The following is a 7,415-nucleotide window of genomic DNA, read 5'->3' as shown; positions in this document are numbered from 1 at the left end:
GGTGCCTGTTCCCCAATCTGCCCATCCATGACGTCAGCGCCACCCTCGTTCCCAACTAGGAGCCTCGCTTCCCTCTGCTTCTGGGAAATCGTGGCAAGTATTTGGACCTGGATATGAGCATTAATGAATGTAGAGTGCAAGCTTTCTGTGTTTTAATCGGATTTTTAAACATTTTTATGATCTATGTATATATATTATATGTCCACTTTAACCATTTTTATGTGTCTAATTCGGTGGCATAACATGCGCACTGTTTCGCGACCATCATCACTACCAATTCCCAGAGCTGTATTCTGTCCCCGTTAAACACCAGCCCCTCATCCCCCTCCCCAGCCCCCGGCCCCCACCGTCCTGCTCTGTGTCCCTACGAATTTGTTCTGAGTACCTCCTGTAAGTGAAATCCTATGCAGTATCTGTGCTTTTGTGTCTGGCTTATTTCACTTATTTTAACGTCCTCCAGGTGGATGCACGTGCAGCAGGTGTAAGACTGCCCTTCCTCTTCGTGGCCGAGTAATATTCCCTCATACGGACGAACCCCATTTCCTTTATCCATCCGTCCACCCATGGACACGTGAGTTGCTTTGAGCTCTTGCGAGCTGTCCATCAGGGTGCTGTGAACACGGGTATGCAAGTATCCATTTCAATCCCGGTCTTCAGTTTTTTGGGTATCTATGCACGAGTAAAATTTCCAAGTCCTGTGGTGTATTTTAAGTTTAGGGTTTGGAACGTGTATGAGAGATGCTCAGGCGCCCATGTTAATCAAAGCCAGGAAACTCCAATAATGCTGAGGAGTGTACTGTTATCAACCTGGGAAGGGGAAAACAAAAAGATGAGTGAGTTTCCTGCTTTTAGAATTTTCTCCTGTCCAGCTTGGGGTGAAATGGGCCAAATGTGGGCCAGAGAGAGAGAGAGAGCGTCACTCAGGACTTTGGGAACCAGCAGAGCTGGATCAGTTGGCTCCAAGGATGAGCGATGTTGACGTCAGCTAGACCGTCTGAGCTCTGCAGCAGCAGAAAACCCCAGAAATTCCAATCATCCTAAGGTTCCCCATCCTCCCTCTCTGTGTCCTCTCTGTGTCTTCATATTAACGACCCGAGGTTCTCAATTCTTATGGGGTGGGCGCCACCTCATTCCGGTTCTGCTACTTTGGGACACGCATTCCATTCTGGGGTCCAGGAGACTGTGTCATGCGCCTGACCCCAAATCTCCCCCCAAGTAAATCCCCTTGTTACCCTGATCTTCGTAGTTTGGTGTGTCTTTTAAAAAAATCCGTGTGATAGGATCCAGCAATGTCATCTGCTGCTATTTACCCAGGGTGGAAAACGGATGTCTGCACAGAAAAAAACCTGCACGGGGGATGTTTATACGGGGGTTATTCGTAATTCCCAAACCCCGCAAGCCACCAGTGGTGTCCTTCAGGAGGAGAAATGGATTAGGAAACTGGGGTGCATACAAATGAGCACAGCCTGGGGTCTGGATCCCATTCTGCAAGCGATCAGGCACTTGGGTTCTGGGGCCTGTGTTTCTGAGGCTGACCCTTCCTCCAACTCAGTCTCCAGGGCTGAGGGACAGAACCCTGCGCTCTGAACGCTTCTTGGGGGTCACTCGGTTCCCACTGGGAGACTGGCCAGGGCGCGCGGCTCTGGGCAGTCCCGTGACCGTCTCGCTTCTGAGGGGTCAGCCCGTCTTAAAGGATCAGCCAGTCCTAAGGGCAGCAGGCCGAGAGGCACAGAGACCCAGCTGCAGTTTGCACGCTACGCAGGGCTGTGCGTCCGCGTGCACGCTGGGCGCTGAGTTCGCGCACCGCGGCCCGCCTGACCGCTCCGAGTCCACCCAGGGAACCCCCGCTTCGGGAATATAAACCCGAGCTGCGGCGGATTGATCTAGTGTGGCCGCGCATGGACCTGTCCAGACCCAGCATGTGACCCGACGGCCCCGTGACTCAGTTTCCCCAGCTGTGGGCGAGGAGAACACGTCTCTTGCAGGGTGGTTATGAGAACTTGCTCAGCGAAGGAGGGCCCGGGTTCATCGTCCACCTCTGTGAGGGCTCCCTGGGCTCCTGCTCAGTGAGCGGGAGGCACATTCACTGTCGCTCGGAGCTCCATTGGGAACATGGGAGCACTCGGGGCACCAGGATCCAGGAAGAAAGGGAAACGGGATTCGCATGTGGGTCCAGGGATGCACCCTCAGCATCAGAGGGCGGCGGTGCGTGGAAGCGTCAGACCGCGACCCCCTGCCTCCTTCCCAGGAGGATGCGCCCCCGGCACGAGCCCAGGCCCTCTGCTAGCACCCGGCCTCCACCTCCCCAAACCCACAGGGCTCCCGGGACACCAGCCCTGAGACGGGAGGCTGCCCTTTGTGGCCCCGGCTGCCTGGAGCTGACCTCAGGAGGAGACATGCCGGCCGGGTGCTCGGGGACTCAGAGTCCCTCCTACACCCTGTCCTGCCCTCCGTCCGCAGGCCGGACCCCTCTGCGTCTTTTGTTTCCTTTTAGGCCCTGGTTGGAGCTTCTGAATTAACACAGAAATCATTAGCGCTCCTGTGGCAGCCCCTGGGGGCTTGGGGCCCCCTGTTCCTCAAGGCGGGGAAGCCTGATGCCTACATCTGTGACCAGCGCAGCGTCCCCGATGGGCAGGAAGCACACGAGGGAACGAGGCGGGGGCGGCTCTGGGAGGAAATCAATTAAGATCACACGCGCGCGCGCACACACAGAAAAGGCGTAATTGAAACACGGCCGGGTTGGCGAGCGCGCAGAAACGTGCGCACAAGCCACGTCCAGCCCCAGACAACAGGTAGCAAGTTTGCACCTGTCTCCCCTGTCCAGTGCGCTCTGCGGGCTTGCGCGCGCGGGCGCTCAAGGTCCTGGTCCTCATTGTTTCCTGCACCGTGATGGATGCTCGGGGCGCTGATCTCCGCGGGTGATAACTGTTCTCCCTTCCCCCCCACCCCGCCCCCAACCCCAGTCTCTGACACCACGGGCCTGGGCTGCAAGAGGCGACTATTTTTTTTTTTTTTTTTTTGCGCGTCTCATTTACATTTCAATCTCGGCCTCATGAATGTAAAACCCGGCTGCAAATTAATAACAGGGAGACTATGAGGTCGCCCCGGCGCGCGTGGAGGGGGGACACGCCGTGCCCCCCAGGCCCAGCTGGCCATTGTGTTCGGCCCGCGCCTCATTTATCGGCGGCGGTGAATGACATTACACAGAAAGGCATATCCGGAGTGACACAAATTTATTTCTGTCCCCAGCGCTGCCGTATATTTTCATAGAATCGGGGGCTATTTATCTGGGGACAATTTAGTTTCCATGAAAAATTTAAATGGTTTCTGTGCAGATAGTGGAGTGAAATTTAATTTGTTTCTCATTTACTACAGCAGGTATGAAAAGGAGAAGAATTGTCTGAAATTGGCGCCGTCCCTCTGCTCTGTCCCCAAGGCCCGGGCCTCGTTCCCCGAGACTGGAGACCTGCCCGGTGCCTCCCCACCCCCCCGTCGGAGAACCGCCAACCTTAAACCAACTTACAGAAAACCTTTGGGGAGGCTGCCAATCACCCGGAAAACAACGTTTCCATCGATCCCCTGTCTGTGTGATTTATGGCTTCATTTTACGGTAATTGAGAATTAGCGGTAAGATTAACAAGATTCCACACCCCGCCTGGATATGCGGGCTAAGCATGGCAATTTGTCAAGATGAGACATCGGGCGCTTTTTGAGTTACACGGGGTCCCCATCTAATTGAATTTGGGGATGACGCGAAAATTAATTTGACGCGGGGAGGTTTGGAATGGGACTGGCATGGGGGGCTGTGGGGTGTGGTGTGTGCGTGCACGAGGGTGTCTCCCTGGCTTCTGCATGCCCCCCCCCCCCCGCCGCCTCCGCCCGGGCGCCAGCCCCTAGGAGCCCTGGACTGCGGTCTGCATTCAAGGGCAGGGCGGAGGGAAGGTTATTGATCCTGGATCAGTTCCTATGGCAGCCTCGCGGAAGGACGGAATTCAGCAAATCCGATTTGGGCCCCTTTGCAGGCAGTTCATCGGCAGCAATCTGTGCCCCATGAAGGATATTACCTCTCATTTCGTCTGACGGCATCAAGATGAAGTTTTGAAAATTTACTTCTTTGCAGCCAATGTACCAAATGTCTAAAGTCAACAGTCCCAATCGAATTACGGAATTGACTCCGGTGGGCTGTTTACAGGGTAATCTGTTGCCGAGAGGGGGGCGGCGTGGGGGCGTGAAGGGCCCCCACCCCCAGGGAGATGGGGCTGCGCCTTGGGGTCTGCAAGGGTGGGAAGGGTGCAGAGTCTCTGAGGCCCGTGGGGCTTTCCCTCTGTGGGGTCGCTTGCTTCTCTGTGCATGGGGATGGAGAAGCAGAGCTGTGCAGGACACTCAGCTTGGTTCTTTATGGAGGACACCCTCGGTGTTGAGTTCTCTGGAGGGCAGTGGGCGTCTGCTCACTCCACCCTTTTGTCCCCTTTCCCAAGCGCGTGCGGGGCTGTGTGGCCTTATTCATGCTCGTGTGTAGGGACAAGGAGGGTCTCCCCGGAGGCTGGGTGCAAGCTCCTGGGCTCTGGGACATGCTCACACCGACCCCCAGCTCACTCCATTGTGCATGGGTTTCTGTATGAATTCCAGCCAGGGTGTTAGATGCACAAGGGCACTGCAGCCCTTATCCCAGCCTTGAGGTCCTCTTTGTGGGTGCAGCTCAACCCAGGGTCCCTGGGACTCCCCATTTGGGGTCTCTGTTCCCCAGAGGCAGCTGAGCCTGGGCCACCTGACTCAGGCCCCTGGTTGGAGTCTGCTCCCTGAGCCTCCAGACCCTTGACTTCAGAGCTCAGGGACAGAATGGGGAGATGTCCTGAGGCCAGTCCCTATTCCATGCCCTCCGGGATGCATCAGCAAGTCTTGGGGTGTCCTTGCATCTGTCACCCTCACAGTCAGATTCAGGTGGCCATACCCAAGCCCTGTGGGCCCCTGCTTGCCCACCAGCACCTGTGGCTCTTCCAGCCAGGGGGCATCTCTCCCACTGGGTACCTCAATGAATGCATGTCAGGCAGGGGCAGTCGCCACCCCATAGGCGTCCCCAGACAAGGCCCTAGTCGTCAGGCCCCGGAGAGGTCCCCATGTTTCCACCCTCACCCCAGCTCTGCTAGTACCTCCTACATCTGTCCCTTCAGCTGCATCTCCATAGGCTATGGCCGCGAGTCCAGCCCCGAGGCATCACCTGCCCCCAGTCCCACCTGCCCAGAGTCAGCACATTAGGGCCAGTGATGCTTTATAAGCAGGGACATCAGAGCGGGCCGCTTCCGGCTTTTCGTGCCATTATAATGAAACGGAAAGCACTGGTTTATCCTGATGGAGCCTAAGCCCCTGGAGCGCTGAGCACCCGGCCGTGCACGCAGCATGCAGGGCATCGCCTGGCACAGAGCAGATGCTCACGAAACACGCACAGAGCCAACACCAGCCCCCAGCCTTGTTCTTCCTGCCTCTCGGGCGGTCTCAGAGGACCTGTAGCCCCAGAACCAGCAGGCGCTGCCTACCCCAGGATGATAGCATGTCTCCTCCAGGCAGAAAGGGGATGTGATTTCACCCTGTACCTGGTGTTTACTTGTTTGATCACCAGAAAACCTGTTCCCCCACCTAGTAATATAATTTGCAAAATCCGATTAGCAATGTGCATATTGCGTATGTACGAGCCTCTTATTGCATTTGCAGGGTCTGCTGCCACTAATGTGATCCAGGAGGGGCGCTAACAGGATGGGAGACTCACTAACATGATAATCCTGAGGAGTTGGGGCCAGGCTAGTGCCTTCCCATCCTGTCCCTCCTGACACGGAGTGCCTTTGCTGAGCGGAGCTCCCCGAATCCCAGCAAGAGGACACCAGAGAAACGCAGCCTCCATGAGGTTGAACAAATGACCCCAAACCCATTGACCTACAGCAACAAGAATCCATTCTATTCTCTCCTATGAGATCCAGGTGGGGCAGAGCTGCTGAGATCCAGGCAGGGCAGGACCACTGAGATCCAGGCGGGGCAGGGCCGCTGAGATCCAGGCGGGGCAGGGCCGCTGAGATCCAGGCGGGGCAGGGCCGCTGAGATCCAGGTGGGGCAGGGCCGTGCTCCCTCCTGAGGCTCCAGGGGAGGGTCCTTCCTGCCTCCTCCAGCTTCTGGGGCTCCAGGCGTCCCTGAGCTTGTGGCCACATCCCTCCCATCTCTGCCTCCGTCCTCACGTGGCTTCTCCTCTGTGTCTGTGTCTCCTCTTCTATCTCTTACAAGGACACCTGTCATTGGATTTAGGGCCACCCCGATCAGGATGAGCTCATATCCAGATCCTTCACTTTATCCCATCTGCAAAGACCCTATTTCCAAATAAGTTCTCATTCATAGGTTCCAGATGGATATTACTTCTTTGAAGACACTTTTCAACACAAACAACCATGATTTCTCGGCCGCCTTGGCCCCAGAAACTCCTACCTCTGCTAGTTTCCTGACCAGGAGAATTCCATCCCGTGTGGTAAGACTAACCCATGTAAAGGGAAGAGCACTGGCCAGTTGATGTAAAACCTTAATGTACATCTAAAGTGTTGAGTTCATTAAGCCAGGATTTAAATTTTATTTTAAAGAATTTACTGCCTGTTTTCAGGCACTTAGAGTGAACATCTAGTATTACACTGAATTTGTCTTTAAAAGCGTAATAATTTAGGAAAGAGCTCTTCAGTATGTAGCAAACTGACTTGTGTTTCTGCTTTAAATTGCTGTTTCTGGCACTGGAGTAGGCATGCAAAAACAGAGAGAACTCGATTGATTGGTGGCCCCTCCCCCCCCCACCAAATAAAGATACATCCATCTGGAACCTATAAATGGGACCTTATTTGGAAATAGGGTCTTTGCAGATGTGTTGAAGGGAAGGATCTAAGATGAGCTCATCCTGGATGAGGGTGGCCCTAAATGCAATGACAGGTGTCCTTGTAAGAGACAAAAGAGGAAACACGGACACAGAGGAGAAGCCACGTGAGGAAAGAGGCAGAGATGGGAGGGACGTGGCCATGAGCCCAGGGACACCTGGAGACCCAGAAGCTGGAAGAGTCAGAAAGGACCCTCCCCTGCAGTCTCCATAGGGAGCGTGGTCCTGCCCCTCCTAGATCTCAGTGGTTCTGCCCCACCTGGATCTCTGACTCTGGTTTCCAAAACTGGGGGAGAACCAACTTTTGTTGTTGGATGCCTCCAGGTTTGGGGTCCTTTGTTGTGGCAGGTCTAGGAGACTTCTACAACGGGACCAAGTGTCTGAAGATCTAGAATCCCTGGAGCTGGGACCCTGGGCAGGAAACCCCAGCCTTTCTGAGCGCCTCTGAGGAGCTTCCTTTTATTCAGGCTGCCCTGCGTGTGGATGGTTCCTGCGTCGAGCAGAAATCCAGCAAGGA

The sequence above is a fragment of the Leptonychotes weddellii genome, chromosome X (assembly GCF_054177405.1).
Source record: "Leptonychotes weddellii isolate Sample4059 chromosome X, ASM5417740v2, whole genome shotgun sequence".
Classification (NCBI taxonomy): Eukaryota; Metazoa; Chordata; class Mammalia; order Carnivora; family Phocidae; genus Leptonychotes; species Leptonychotes weddellii.
The sequence above is the reverse complement of the archived record's forward strand: the minus strand, read 5'-3'. Positions refer to the sequence as shown.